This window comes from Suricata suricatta, chromosome 16, assembly GCF_006229205.1.
Source record: "Suricata suricatta isolate VVHF042 chromosome 16, meerkat_22Aug2017_6uvM2_HiC, whole genome shotgun sequence".
NCBI classification, from domain to species: Eukaryota; Metazoa; Chordata; class Mammalia; order Carnivora; family Herpestidae; genus Suricata; species Suricata suricatta.
The window spans coordinates 18681453-18695095 of NC_043715.1; the positions used below are offsets into that span (position 1 = coordinate 18681453).

Here is a 13643-nt window from a genome sequence, read left to right on the forward strand (position 1 = left end):
TGCTGGTTTGCCTTAGGCTTCAACAGCCTGTTTGCTCCCTTAACCAAGCTCACAGCTCTCTAAGCATTTCCTTCATAAAGTCCCTGCATTGACCCCTCCTCCCCTTCCCCCACCCTGGGTAACTTCTGTTTCCCACTGGGACCCTGTCTGATACAGTGAGTGTGGCTTTCTCTTTGCTGGCCCTGCTTAGACGGGCCAGTGGTCTCATGGTTGGCAGCTGCCATCATCCAAATGGATAACCACCCTAGACTTAAAGAAAGCAGAGGCCACCAATCACTGGCTATGGCCACATGGCTCACAGGGAACATTAACCCCTTGTTGGGCTTTGCCTGGCTCCACACACACAGTGTTCTCTGAACATGCAGAAAAGCTCCTTGAATTCAAGTCTCTGTCCAGTGAAGGCTCTGCTCTGAGCCCTGGAGAGAAGTCCCTTGGCACACAGGATTGGCACTGGCTCCCACAGAGTCACCCCACCTCACTGGTGTGTCACTTGCTTGGACTGGGGAGGGACTTGTGTGTACTCAGCTCCTTGTCAGTGAGCAGTTTGTGAGGGGATGGGACTTTGGGGATGGGGGCCTTTGGGAGATGAGGATCATATAATCCCATCTCTGTTCCAAGGCATGACCCCAGAGTGCCCTTTCAAGACAGCTCCTTCTCGCCTGGGGTGGTGGAGGGGGGCTGACACCCGGAGCACCTCCTCAATGGCACATAGTCTCTCATTTCAACCTTGCAGCTGCAAGACGGTTGGCAGCAAGCCTGCTCTGCAGGCGAGGCTCAGGGAGGCGGAGGGCGCCGTCCCAGGTCATACAGCGGCAAGAGGTGGAGACAGTGTTGGAACGTCGGTGCCCTTCCCGCCCAAACACTGCATTTTCCCACCATGCCTCCCCCTCTCTGTCTCTGTGGGGACATTCACGCGCATGATAATAAAACACTATCCTTCACACTTGGCTTTCATGTTATCCCCAGGCAATAGGAATTATCACCCCCCATTTCACAGAGGGAGAAACTGAGGCACAGACACAAGCAACCGATAGATCTAGAACCCTCACCCAGCTCTTTTTTCTGAATCTTGGGTTCCTTCTATGCCCAAACTCAGACGGACCCGAGGGACTTTTCCAGCTGAAAGGCCACATTTATCTATGTCTTTTGTATTTTGTGTTAGAAATCTGAGCTCCAGAATGCGGGCTGAGAAGAAGGGTTTTGTCGGACAGTTGTTTCTCTTCCCACTGGAGAGGAAGTCAGCCGGCAGGCTTTGCTGTGCCCAAAGCTGGAAACAGAATTTCCTTGGCCGCACCTCTGGAGGTGTGGTCAGAGCCACAGCTGGGATCAGGCTCATTTCAGCCCTTTACCTCCCAACAAGCCCTTTACCTTCACCAAGGTTTTGGAGTGGTGGGAATGCTGCCAGGTGGATTTGGGGTATGACAGATGAGCAGAGGCTCTGAGGATTTTGAAAGGGATTCCCGTGCTCAGAAATTCCCTGCTGAGCAGCCCCAGGAACTTGCCTGACAACAGCTTTGAGGAGAAAGGGCATCTGCTTGGCAGCCAGGGGCCTGCCTGCATCTCTGTCATCCAGAATTTGTGACCCTGCCCCATCCCTGGCGCTTTTCTAGAGGCTTTTGAGGGCAGCTCCAAATGCACTTCTGGATAAGAGTGGGCCCTCTGGACCCTCAGTTGGTCTGGGAAGGTCTTAGAGGCCCAGAATGAGAGGACAGAGCGTGGGGTTCAAGATGAGCAGGCATAGAACCCGGAAGAAGGGGCTGGGGAGCCTTGGAGAATCTGGGGGACAGCCAGGCTCACTGATACCTGGGTGGGAGGCTCGGGCCTCAGAGAGCTCTAGGCTCTAGCTCTGTGTCCACGGTGGCTGAGACCGCTGACATCAGAACCTTGGTGCCTGAGCTGAGTCTGAGGACTGAGGGGTGGCTCTGAAGGTTGTTGAGCCACGTGTGGGGGCCTGTGCCTCTGCCTCTTCTTCTTGTTACCTGTCTGGGTCTGGAGGTGCTTGGCGAGCTTCTAGGAGCAGCCCCAGCCTGCAGGACACTAACACCCACCAGGCTGGGGGCACCTGGGTGGCTCAGGCGGTTGAGCGTCCCACTTTGGCCAGGTCATGATCATGTGGTTTGTGAGTTTGAGCCCTGCATTGGGCTCACTGCCACCAGCTCAGAGCCTGCTTCAGATCCTCTGTCCATCCCCTGCCCCTCTCCCGCTCTCTTGCTCGCTCTCTCTCTCTCTCTCTCAAAAATAAATAAATATTAAAAAAAAAACCCAAATACCCTCTAGGCTTGGTCATACCCTCCCAGCCTCTGCACTTGACATTCTGTCTCCTCTGCATGGATTCAGTCACATGTCGCCACTTCTCTGTAGCTTTCTCTAGAGCCCTGGACTTACAAGCGCTCTTACAACAAACATTTATTGAACACCTACTGTGTTCTAGGCGCTGAACTACATGTGGGGAGCAAGCACAGGCTGTACTCCCATGGAGGAGGATACTAAGTGCTTGATAAAAAAAATACACATTTAAAAATTGTGAGGTAGGCTGATGCAGAGGAGCTGGAAGCTGGGTTCAGACTGGGCTGAGGGGCTCAGTCAAAGAGTGCGTCCTACCTCCTCTGAGCTGCTGTGAGGCATTAGGCAAACATCCCTTAGGTCCCTTTCTGTTTATGCCCCCCCCATCACTGGGATTTGGTCTTGAAGGGGCTGTGAAGTCCACTCAGCTCTGTGATTTTTGAAAAGGGCTAGGGGGGACACAGAGAAACAGAGGAGGGGAGAGGCTGGAAATAGATCCTAGGAAACCTGGATCTAGCTGGGAGCACCTCAGTGAGGCAGCCTGGCAGGTGTCCCTGGGCTCGTCCTGCCTCCAACCACTGGCAGGACCCTGCTTCTTGACCTGAGCAGAGCCTTGCTCAAGCTGGAGGCTTCAGGAGCTGAGTCTGGGCTTGAAGAGGTAATCAGGCAGGCTGCAGGGCCCTTTGGAGTGGGGTAGAGGAAGCTTTCAGGTCAGCGATGCACACACAACATCCTCATGCTGCATGGACACACAACAACCTCACCTGTGTCCACACCCTGTCCCCACTCATCTGACCACGCCAACCCTGAAGAGTCTCTGCCATGCGGAGCGGCCCCTCTGCACCCATGCAGTACCCCCCCTCCCCATCAGCTGGGACAAGATCTGGCAGCTGAACCCAACCCCAGGCAAAGCCTCAGAGGGTGGACAGGATGATCAGTTCCAGCCCAACCTCCCACAGGCTCTGGACTCTAGCCCAGAGGCCCGGGGTCAGGGATCAGGGGCTGGACTTTGGGAGGAAGGCCCAGAACACGTGGGGGCTGTGCCTGTGGGAGGGGCAAGTGCTGGAGCCCCCTGCTCCCTGTGTGGCCACGAGTGGCTCTCCTCATCACCGTCCCACCCCACCACTTTGAGCCTCAATCTAGAACAGACTCCTTCAGGGACCCCCACATTGCCTGGCTGATCCCCAGCATTTACAGCTGGGGCTTGGCAGTCACAGACCCTGGGAGGATGAAGGGTGAGGCCCTACAAGCCTCAGGCATGGGGTGTGTTGCAGGCAGGATTAGGCAGCTATGAGCTGGCCTCTTAGGGCTCTCTCCTGGTTTGCAGCCCAATTCAGCCTAGGGACCTGCTTCTGTGGGTCCCGGACCTGATCTCCTTCCCTTGGGGTCCTGCCAACAGCTTCCTTGTCTCTGTTCCCCTTCGAGGTGACCATGCCGCTCCCTGGCTCCCCATCCCTGTGGCATGACGCCTAGCTCCTGAGCCTGTGTTCAAGGCCCAGCCTGGCATGTCCCCTGCCCACCCTTCTGGCTTTCCTCTCCCCCATCTACCAGCCCTTCCAGCCATGAGGAGAGTAGACATCTCTGGCAGGCATATTGCTCTTGCTCTCTCCAGCAGGAGTTTTGCACAGGCTGTTCCCTCTGTATGGATTGCCCTTCCTTGCTGTGTCCCCTGGATAAATGCTCTATTCCTTTTCAAACCCTGGGCTGCTTCCTTGATGAGATCTTCTGATTGACTCCTGCCCAGAACACAGCCCCTGTCTCTTGTCCCTGAGTGTCCGACCAGGCAGGTTCTGGGCCTAGATTTCCAGTTCATCCCAGCATCCAGCTTCATGAACCAAGGCCCTGGACTGGAGGCCCTGGACTGGAGGCGTCAGTGTCCCCCCTGCTGCATGTCAGCCTGCCTCAGTCTCCAGTTCTGGTCTAGTCTCTGCTTTCCTCCTCACTCACAGGATTTAAAACAAATTTGCATATTTGCAGACAACACGTTGGGTGGTCAGAGCAGGTGCAATCGTTGGTATTGCTCAAAAGAATCTCCTCCCTGTCCCTAAACAGCATTGCTAATGGCCCATTGCACGAGACACACCTCCAGTAGGATTTCGATTCTCTGAGGACGAGATTATCCTTCTTACAGGTCTCCGATGAACACGTCCCCATCGCTGTGCAGGAGACCTCTTATGTCCAGTTCGCACGGCAGAGCTCATCAGTTGTCACTCACCCCTTACCATACTGTGGCAGACATCACTGATCACAGTATTCATTCCCACTGAACTTGAACTCAGCCCCTGAATCCTCAATACAATCTTTCAAGTAGATATTAGCAATTCACCAAACCTAGTTTGTGATATGAAACAATTTCCTGCTGGGTTTCTGGGTTCTAGGGTCATCCAGTTTATCCCCCTATCGTCTAATGGGGCAGCTCCAGGCTTCAAGGATAGAACACTACTTCCCCACACCAGGGAGAATTTTCCAGCCTTCTCTGGGCTTCCTGACTTTGACTGGGGCTCAGAGGCAGTCAATGGGAGCAACAGAATGAGCCCTGCACACCTGCCTGTTTGTACCGGCCCAGCTGCTCAAAAACTGTGTAGCCTCAGGCCCATCCTTGCCCTCTCTGAGCTCCAGCTCCCTCATCTATAACAGAGACAATAATAGCTTCCTCCTTGGTCAGGAGAATTAAATGAGATCATTGGTGAGAAGCCTGGTATACAGTAGGTACTCAGTAAGTATGCAGGTGTCTTGACCCTCATGTCCCCACCCACTCCAGCCTGGTGGCTATGGCTTGACTGGCCAACTAACACCTGACTGCATTTCCTCTGCCCTGGGTCTGCCTCCTATATCCCTCCAGTCTTCTCCAGAAGGAAATCTCATTCACTGCCTGCCTGTCCCTGGGGTCCCTTCCCTGCTTTCCCTTCCTTCCAGGATCTGTCACTGTGTCCCAAGACAACCTGAAGTCTCTGAATAAGTTTAGGGACCATTTGGTCCATCCCCTGCTCTTGAGAGATTAGAAGATTGAAGCCCAGAGATACTTCTCAGTATCCTCTGGGACTCTTGCTCTTCCTCCAGGAAGCCTTCTGGGATTTTTCCACCCAAAATCTGCTTGGGCTTGCGTTAGGATGGGCTTTTTAGTATCTCTAGCCAGACGCCAAACTCCTCAGGGCAGGGCCTGTCTCTAGAACATTTCTCCCAGGATCCTTGGGTTCCTAGCTTGTCCTTGTGCCTGCTTCTGTGGCTTGACCTCTCGAGTTCAATCCTCCCTGACTTTTCCCCTCTCCCAGCTTCACTGTGGAATGTGGTGGGGCTGTGGGGTCAGAAGGGGCTGGCCTCACTCGTATTTTGCTTCCGTCTCATGGTTTTTGTGTAGCCTGGGACTGGCTGCTTGGTCTCTCTCAGCATCTATGGTCTCCTCTGCCAAATGGGAATTCTTTTAGTAGCTTCAAGGATGCCAAGGGGGTGCAGAGAGGGGCCGGAAGTAGCAGAGATGGGTCTCCCTAGGGGAGGGGCCCAAGATTTTTCCATAACGAGTGGCCGCTGTGCTCACCTCTTGTCCCTGAGGCAGCAGCAGAACTGTGAGTCAGCCAACTTGGGAAGAAAATAAGTGTGGCCCCTCTGGTTTCCTGCCCTCACGTCCGGCCCTTGTTTAGCAGCACAATTGGTCAGGTCGAGACTGCGGTGTGGGCAGCTTAACCCCTGTGAGGCCAGTGCATACCTCCCCTACTGCCTTCCGACAGTCTGTGGGCATTGGCAGGGCCGCCTGGGAGCTCGGCAGCTCCTGGGCCCCTTGGAAGCCACCTGCTGCCCTCTGGGCTGGGCCCCAAAGGTGGCTGGACTCTGCTGCTCCCTACCACCTAACGGAGTGCCAGAGCCCCTTTTCCTGGCCTTCATGGCCGTCAGTGTGACTAGCCCTCCTGGCACTGTCTGCTCTAAAAACCCCTGTGGCCAGCCAGCCTCCCTGAGTCCTCCAAGCTGCCTAGGCTTCCTGGCTCCACCCGCATGGCCTTCACATCTTCGGGGATCCTGTCTGTCCCTTTCACACAGCAGCATCGTCCACGGGGTGGGGACGAGCCCGGGGCCCAGCGTGCTTGTCAGAGGCGTTGCTGAGTCTACACACTCTCACCTGCGCCCTCCCTGCTCCCACCTGCCATGGACTGGCTGACCTTGGGGGTCAAAAGCTTTAGGACAGCCACAGCTGTGGTGTGGCAGGCAAGTTCGGCTCTGATTTCTTGAAGGTGCCCCTCCCCTGAGCCGTTCCTGGTGCCAGTCCTGAGTGTGACATTGCCTTCTTCAATAGTCTCACTAGAAGACTGTTTCCTCCGTTGCACAGATGAGAAAACTGAGACATGGTTCTGGAAAGAGCTTGGGTCTGCATCCCCTCCCCCGCTCTTACTCTGCCCAGTCTCACCCATCTCCACTGTACCCGCTGAGGAGGGAGAAAGGACAGTAGTGCAATCAAGAGCTCCATCAGCTAGAACTTTTTATCCTGGGGCACCTGGGTGGCTCATTCTCTTGAGCATCTGACTCTTGATCTCAGCGTAGGTCATGACCTCATGGTTTGTGAGACTGAGCCCTGTGTCAGCGCAGAGCCTGCCTGGGATTCTCCCACTCCCTCTCTTTCTCCCTTCCCCACTCACACATTCACTCTCTATCTCTCTCTCTGAAAATAAAGATAAATAAACATAAAAAAGAAGGACCTTTCATCCTTCTCACCTGCAGTTCCCACAACAGCTTGCACGAGTCACAGATGATCACACAGAGGTGTGGAGAACATGGAGGTTAGGAGGCGCTGAGTAATTTTCCCAGAGTAACATGGGAAGGAGTGATAGAGCTGGGCATCTCATCATAAACTGCCTGCCTTCAATTCTTTTGGGTGGAGCTTCCCTAAAATATGAGGGCTGTGGGGTCCCAAACTTGGGTGTCGGGGGAGAAAGGGTGGGCCGCTTTCCTGGCCACAGCTCCCATGGCTTGTACTTGGTCCCTGCAGTGTCCGGGGCAGGGAGGGGAGGGATCCATAGGCAGGTGCCCAGAGCTAAGCCTCAGCTCCTGTTTTGAAAACGGGGGCACTGGCTGACAGGGAGGGGCCGCGGCTGAGAGGCCCTGTCCAGGGCTCCTCTCCCAATGTCATAACAGAACTTCGGCGGCAGGGATGATGTGAAGCTTTGGTAAGTCCTCTCCCATGGGAGAGGGCCACCCAGAGGGAGGCTAGGCCTGGGTGCCAGTCTTCTACCTCTGGTGCGCTGGCAACTCAGGCCCGGTGCTCTCTGAAACATGGCATGGATGGAAGCCGGTGGGCCTTCAAGGCTCATGGAGTTGGAGGGTCTACATGTGGAAGAACTTCCTCCACCAAGTCCGGAGAATGCCCACTTGTGCCCACGACACCCCCACTAGCTCACTGCTCTGAGCCAGGAGGAGACTAGGTGTGCCCCCAAGGAATGGCTCTTCCCTGGGACCCCAACAACGACCGCTCTACAGATGGGACAGCCAAGTGCCCTCTCACCTTGGGCACTAGGCGATGTGTCGGGTGGAGCAGGGGGCGGGGATCCTTACTCACCGTGCTCGCGGGCTCAGAGGTGTCTTGGTTCCGTCTGCCTGTCCTTGTGGGGCTGAATTGCTGCGGAGCTCTGTGGAGCTCAGTCGACAGCCTGTTGAGGGGAGCCACACCCAGCCGACGAGGGAGGCCTGGCTGCCGCCCCTTCAGGTTTTCCAGCTGGCCCTGGCCCACTTCCCCCTGGGATGGTTTCCTGTTATTGTTCCTTTGTGAGGGCCGGGCTGGCTGCAGATAGGCAGGCTCCGTGGTGGGCGGCTGCCTCGGCCTAGCCAGGCCGTCCTCATAGAGGCCTACGCCTGGACGGGGCCTGGGACACTCAACTCAGATCTCAATCCCAGGCCTCAGCTCTGTTTCTGATGTGACCTGGAGCCAGACACATCCCGCTCCCGTGCCTGAATGCTCAGTTTCCTCATCTGTAAATGGGGATGATTGGAGCCTCAAACTCACATGGGTGCTGAGACCAACAAGAGTCAAAATGAAACTGAAGGTGGGGTCCAGTCCATCAGGACCAAGCAGCTAGAGGTGGGAGGGGCACCGATTCTGTGAAGCTTGAGAGTCCTAGGGGGAACTTTTATTTTTTATTAATTAATTAATTAATTTTTATGTTTTTTATTTATTTTTGAGAGACAGAGAGAGACAGCATGAGCAGGGGAGGGCCAGAGAGAGAGGGAGACACAGAATCCGAAACAGGCTCCAGGCTCTGAGCTGTCAGCAAGGAGCCCGACGCAGGGCTCAAACCCATGAACCGTGAGATCATGACGTGAGCCAAAGTCGGCCGATTAACTAACTGAGCCACCCAGGTGCCCCAGGAGGAACTTGTAAAACTGAACATACTGGGGCCCTAATCAGCTCAACTGACTGGGAATCTCCTGGGGGTGGTGGGAATCTGTCCTCTGAATGGTTTTCTCATGGGTGAGTGGTTGGGGAGTCCCAAATGTGTTCCTTTACAGGACTGGGCAAACACAGACCTGAGAGGGAGAATGTCTTGCCCCGAAGCACTCAGTAAGTCTGCGGACATGGGTATGGAGATGGGGAATGGGCTGAAGAGTAATGTTTGGGAACATAAGATAAAGATCTGTCTGTTTCGGGCGTGCTGAGTTTGCGATGGCTTTTGGACACCCAGGTGGTGATGCCAGGTGGGCATTCGGAGATGGGTGCATGCACATGGCTTAGAGATGAGGTTTGGAAGCTTATTTCTCTGCGGCTGTGGGAGCGGACGAACTTACCGGGAGGGAGGCCCCTGGCGTCTGGGAGTTGTATATCTTCTAGGAGAGCCTGGCGAGGAAGAGGGAAAGCTGAGAGAGGGCAGGGCCGTGGAGAGCAGGACAGGGTGTCAGCTGGGTGAGGGGAGGGCGGATTTGGAAGCTGGAACTCACAGATAGCTATGGGCAAAGCAGGTTAAATGGAATGGAGGAGATAATGCAGATTAGAGGGGCCGGTGAAGGGGGGTGAAGAGGAGGAGATGTGTGTGATCACAGCCTCACAGTGGACAGGAGCAAGAAATGGGAGGGAGATTCTGTGTGTGTGTGTGTGTGTGTGTGTGTGTGTGTGTGTGTGTGTTTAAAGCTATGTTTGTGTGGAGGGGACTTGTAGATGGTGCTGGAGGGAGAAGAGCGACCTGTGGAGAAGGACAGTCCTGAGGTGGGCTTCTGCACAGGATCCAGCACATTCCATTGCTTTTGGTGGAATGAGCAAACAAAGGCGCAGCGTTTTCTTGTTTTCTTCCTCAACAGGCTTAACCCTTCCCCAGCCAGAGGGTGGATGTGGCCCCAGGCCAGCACTCTGCCGCTGGTGCCTCAGCCCGATGCTCCCAGCCCTGCACCCCAGCCTGGGCCCACTGCCTGCTCTGTGGTGTACGTGCCTGAGGCCCAGCCCGGCCCCACTTCCCGCGGGGTCTCAGACTTGGCACTGGTAGCAGATGGAGACAGGGTCTGTGTTGTCCCAGTCCACGGGGAAGTTGACTCTGCCCTGAAGCCTGCTGTTCCTGTCATCTGTAAAGTAGGGGATGGCCACCCAGGCACCTAGGGCAGGGAGGTAGTCACCCTGCAGAGGTAGTCCAGGCCATGGGAGGAAGGGTAGTGCCCCTTGGGGCCCCTGGGGATGTCATGCCTGATTTCTGCCACCACCCAACCCCTGCCCCAACCGCTTTGGAGGCAAAAGAGGCACTGGGAAGGCACAAGGCCAGGAAGTGCCATCAGGAGGAAAGGAGGCAGCCGGTGGGTTGGCAGGAAACGGGATGCTCTGCGAGACCTGATTAGCAGTGGAGAAGGAAGCGACAGTCGGGATGGTCGGGTGGATTAGGGAGTGTGGCAGTGATGCCTGGGGACACCCACTTAGCCTCTGCCAGGACGAAAGCTGGCTGGGGACTCGGCCCTGTGGTACCCTGCTTGGAGAGGTCCAGACTGGGTGTTGGCAGACCTGGTTCAGATCCTACCCGGGCTTCTCACTGGCTGTGTGACCTGGGGTGGCTGACATGCCCCTCTGAGCCTTTCCTCACCTATGAAATGGGTTGCTAGTCCACACTTTGAAGGGTTGTCCAGAGGATCAAATATAAGAGGGCAGGAATAAATGACTGTAGTGACAAGCATTTTACTGAGCAGACATTTCTTACAGTGTGGTTCTCAGGCCACCTGCCTCCCAGCCACCCGGGGAGCGCTTGTTGCAAGTGCAGATTCCTGGGCCTCACAGGCAGACTGATGGAGTCAGAATGGCTGGCTGCGGAGCCCTGAGGCCTACGAAGCATTTGTAGCTCTGGGTGTTCAGGTTTGGGAGGCGCAGCGTGTGTGTCCTCCGTCCCCTGAGCTCTCTCTCCAGAGACTCCTCTTTCAGTCCTCAGAGCAACCCTGAGGGGCAGGACTGTTATTATTCCCATTATTCGAATGGGGAAACCGAGACTGGGAATTACATGTTTTCCAAGATCAGAGCTTGTCAGTGGTAGAATGGAAATTCCGACACAGGGCCTCGCTGTCCCCCATCTCTCCACCACCCCCCGCTGTGTCTGGCATACTGTAGGGGCTCAACAAGAGTGCCGTCCCTCTTTCCTATGATGCCGGAGGCCCAAGCACCGGGCAGGGAAGCCAGGCAGCCTCTCACCTTCCGCTCTTTGTCTGTGCTCTCCCTCTTCTGGGTTGCCTTCTCTCTGTCCCCTGGCCTGCCCTCAGAGCCTCTCTCATCGCCCTCTCCGCCCGGACCACGCCTCCCCTGCTCTAACTCTCCGGCCCTCTACGCTCTCCTCTGGGCTCCTGAAGCATCCTACAGGACCCTTCACAGCCCACCCACCGCCCAACTCGTCTGCTCAGCTGGTCTCCTTCCACCCAGGGCTGGGACCGTGTCTCCCGGGGTGTCTGTCTGTTGTGGGCTCCTGGCACATGTGGACTCAACCCTGTGGCTCATTAGCACGGCAGTCAGCCCACCGTGGGCCAGATCTGGGGCTGCACAGGGCTCTTGACCACTGTACTGAGTGGCCTGGAACCATGTGCAAAGCCCTTGTAGGGAGCCGTGCGCATGCATGCAGGGTCACAGAACATGTGGTGGGGGATAAAGTTAGGCTTCTCCTGTGAGGAAGCTCCTGGAATGTACTCCACAGACTCTAACCAGCTGCTGACATAGCTCGCATTTCCTTCCTCTCTTCTCCAGATAATTGCTCCAGACGCTCATAGCTGCTGAGGAATGTGGGCACCTGGGGGTCAGACTTGCCCTGGGCTGGGGTGGGGCTGGGCAGAGGGGGCAGTTGAGTGTGTTGGGCTCACAGGCTGCCACTGGATCCCTGTGCAACACGGCCTCTGGGCTGTGAGCACGGAGGGCTTCGGGGGCTAGGCCGCCAAGTTATGGCACAGGAAGTACCCTCTTGTCCAGCAGGAACTTGGGGAAGGCTTGGTGGCTGTGGTGGGGTTGGGGTGGACAGTCTTCAGGGGAATTGGAATGGAGGTTAGTGTGGGGTGGGCTATGGGGACTCAGATGGGGAGAGGGGCAGGGGAGGGGTCTTTTCCTCAGCTGGTTCCACAGGCAGCAGAGAGAGCCCCCCAGGGCAGGGGCGGGGCTGGGTTCACCTTTGGGTACCCATGGTGCACAGAGCAGGGCTCACTGAATGAAAGAATGCATGAGTGAGGGACTGAATGGGTCCACAACCACTGGCATGTTGAGGCAGACATAGGCGTGGGGTTGGGTGTGTGCCTGTGTTGTGTGGTATATCACAGCACACAGTGGGGCCTTTCCTCAAAGCCTTCAAAGAGTCACTGACTCCATCCATCCATCCATCTCACAGCCCTGCTAGGTGCCCAGCTCTGTGTCTGGCTCAGGGTGGGCACTCAGGGAAGAAAAGAGGCCAGCCCGTGATAGACTCTGAGTCGGGGGTGGAGCTGTTGCGGTCACCGACACTGCTGTCAACTCAGCACCAGTAACATGCCGTCTCGGCTCTAGGCTCTGTACTTTCTTTTCAGTACTCACAGAGGCCTGTGCATTCTGCCCATTCTGCAGCATTAAGTACATAGCCCAGCATGGCAGTGGCCGGCTCAAACCCAGACTCCCGTGAGGGTGCTAGCCTCGCCCAACACCCTCCATGATCTCAGGCCGAGCTGCTCTAGCCATTGGCTCCGAGGATGCCTTTCGCTTCCTACCTCTGCCTTCCCAGACCCTCCTCGGATGTACCGCCCCTCCATCCAGCCTGCCTAGATCCCCATTCTGAAAGTGCCATGTCCCCTGGGAACCTTCCACTCCACCTGTCCCCCACTGGTTCCATTCCAAAACCTGTATGCCCCCTCTTTTTCTTGTGTAATGATTCCACACTGTAGTCCTGAAAGGTGTCAATACTATTCATATACCCATTTTTTTATGAGGGAGTCAAGGCTCAGAGAGGCTGAGGAACTTGCCTGTGGTCACATAACTCTCGAGTAGGAGAGCCAGGATTCCAGTCTAGTGTTCACTTTATACGGTCCTACTCCTGACGAATTATCATTGTGTAACAATGTTTTATGCTCCTCTATTATTAAAATGCACTGTCAATGGTGTCCAGTCTTTGCCTAGCTTTGTGCTGGGCAGGGGGGATTCAGAGGTGACCTAGGCTGGGTCCCTTACTGTGTCAGGTTAGTGTGAGCTGTACCAGGTGGGGCTGGGAAGGGGACAGAGGTGTATGCCCCATGCTGGGGGGGGGGGCTGGAGGTGGCTCTGGGGGGCTGCCCGAGGATGGGGGTCCCCAAGATGTTGAAAGGATGGGTAAGAGTTCCCCAAGCATGGAGCAGGAAGAAGGACCAGCCAGGCAGAGGGGATGGTGAGGTCAAAGGTGCAGAGGCCTCCTTGGCAAGAAGCCATCCCGTGGAGAAGCCCTGAGGCTTTGTGAGGGGGACTTGGGGACTGGCTGGATGAAGCCAGTGGCAGAGCTGCTTATGCCTCGCTGAGGAGCTTGGGCAGGGGCACACGTGGGGCTTCCCACTTGGTAGTGACTTGTGGGGCCCTGAATTTTAGGAGAACTATCCTTCTATACTGCAAAGGAAACAAAAAACCTAATAGGCAACCAACAGAATGGGAAAAAATAGTGGCAAATGAACATATCAGATAAAGGGCTAGTATCCAAAATCTACAAGGAACTCACTAAACTACATACCCAAAAAATGAATAATCCAGTGAAGAAATGGGCAGATCTGAATAGACACTTCTCCAAACAGGATATCCAGATGGCCAACAGGCACATGAAATGATGCTCAGCATCACTCAGCATCAGGGAAACACAAATCAAAAACCACACTGAGATACCACCTCACACCAGGCAGAGTGGCTAAAATGAACAAATCAAGAGACTATAGATGCCGGCGAGGGTGTGGAGAGA

The 13643-nt window shown here is 55.5% G+C and overlaps 1 protein-coding gene across 1 annotated transcript in view; it reads right to left on the reverse strand.

The window, feature by feature from the left end:
* CDH5 (cadherin 5) overlaps nt 1-7920 on the reverse strand; it is a 38177-nt gene extending 30257 nt beyond the window's left edge. The window contains exon 1 of the mRNA XM_029926162.1: nt 7826-7920. The gene's annotated coding sequence lies outside the window, so the exon portion shown is untranslated. The remainder of the gene's footprint in view (nt 1-7825) is intronic.
* Between the last annotated feature and the right edge of the window lie 5723 nt (nt 7921-13643).